At 48.9% G+C, this 1,784-nt stretch overlaps 1 pseudogene; it reads left to right on the forward strand.

Annotated features, from left to right (window-relative positions):
* Window positions 1-982: 982 nt before the first annotated feature.
* LOC115287176 lies at window positions 983-1,503 on the forward strand (annotated as a pseudogene).
* Window positions 1,504-1,784: the final 281 nt, after the last annotated feature.

A 1,784-nucleotide genomic window follows, 5' to 3' on the forward strand; every position in this document is an offset into this window, starting at 1 on the left:
CAATTCATTCAGATCCAGACCTTTCTCAGCACCGAGGCTGAACTCTTGCTTGCAGCAAAGCTCTTCCTCAAAGATCCCTCCAGCTTTGGGAAGTAGCACAGTTTTGGCCTCTTTTTCTTTTTGTCCTTCTAATTTTGCACCTGCTGTGACTCTCTCTGACAATGTCCTTATCATGCCTATTATTTATCTGGACCATCACCTCCATATTCCCTCCATCAGCAGTTGGCTGTCTGTCTGTATGTGAGACATATACTTCTTCCTGAGCATGCTCTCTCTCTCTGAGAATGGCTACGCTGTGGCCATCATTCCTTGCATCCTGTCTGGCCCCCTGAGTTCTCACTGGCCCATTGCCATTCAAAGCTATGCTGTCCACTCCTCTTCTGCCTCGCTTGTGCAGCCAACAGTGGTTTTCCTGCTCCTGCTCCCGGCCATATGGCCTAATCACCATGTGGCCATCGGTAACCCCTGTGGTGTTCGGTCATTGTATTCATCAAAGTTCTCCAGAGAACCAGAACCCAATAGGTTTGATTGATACGTATAGGAGATTTACTATAGGAATTGCCTCATGTGCTCATGGAGGCCAAGAAGTCCCATGATCTCACATCTGCAAGCTGTGTAGAACTGAGAAAACTGGTGGTATAAATCCCAGTCTGAGTCAGAAAGCGAGAGACCAAGAGCACTGATGTGTGAAGGCAGGAGAAGACGGATGTCTCAGCTCATTCCCAGACAGAGAATTTGCCCTCCTCTGCCATTTTGCTCTATTCAGGCCCCCAGCAGATGGGATGATCCCTGCCTACGTTGGGTAAGAGTGATCTTCTTTACTTGGTCTACTGATTCAAATGCTAATATATTCTAAAGACACTTTCACAGGCATGCCCAGAATTAATGTTTTGCAAGCTATCTGGACATCACTTAGCCCAGTTGAGCTGACACACAAAATTCACCACCACAGTTGTCCTAGGGAAGAGGCCTGCACCAGTGGATGTCTGCATCTCTAAGAATTGACCCAGGCATGGCTTTGTCCAGGTAATGTCTGTGTTTGGCCCGCTCTTCTGTGATGACTTTGTAATCTCTCATTTCTTCTGTGATGGGAGTCTCCTGCTGAAGCTGGCCTATGTGGACACTACTGTCAATGAGATAATCACCTTTGTCGTCAGTATCTGTGTCCTTGTTCTGCCCCACGGGCCTGGTCTTCATCTCCTACATCCTCATCATCTCCACCATCCTCAAGATCCCCTCCACCCAAGGCCAGAAGAAGGCCTTTGCCACCTGCACCTCCCACCTCATGGTGGTCGTTGTTCACTATGGCTGTGCCTCCATCGCCTACCTCAAGCCCATGTCCCAGTTTTCCCTGGGGCAGGACAGACTCATCTCTGTGACCTACAGTGTTCTCACTCCCCTGCTGAACTCTGTCATTACAGCCTGCGGAACAAGGAGGTTAAAGATGCCCTGTGCAGAGCCGTGGTGAAAATACTACTCAATTCTCAGGCAGCAAGATTGTGATAGTTTCTCTTCACGTCCTCATTCCTCTGAGTGTTGACTGTCAGGAAGACTGTGATTCTCCACAGCTCCACAGAGCCTCCGACGGGGTCTGTTCCTGCAGTGGCCTCTCAGGAGACATCTCTTGTCACACTCGGTCATATTCCCATGAACGGAGGTAACAGGCCTTGGGATTCTGGCCAGTTCTCATATCTGCCAAAGAACACACAAAGAAGGAAGATTCATGTTGGACACCTTGGAAAAAGCTCCAGAAATTTTATTCTGCTTTGAGGCCAGGGAGCCTC

The sequence above is a fragment of the Suricata suricatta genome, chromosome 3 (genome assembly GCF_006229205.1).
Source record: "Suricata suricatta isolate VVHF042 chromosome 3, meerkat_22Aug2017_6uvM2_HiC, whole genome shotgun sequence".
Classification (NCBI taxonomy): Eukaryota; Metazoa; Chordata; class Mammalia; order Carnivora; family Herpestidae; genus Suricata; species Suricata suricatta.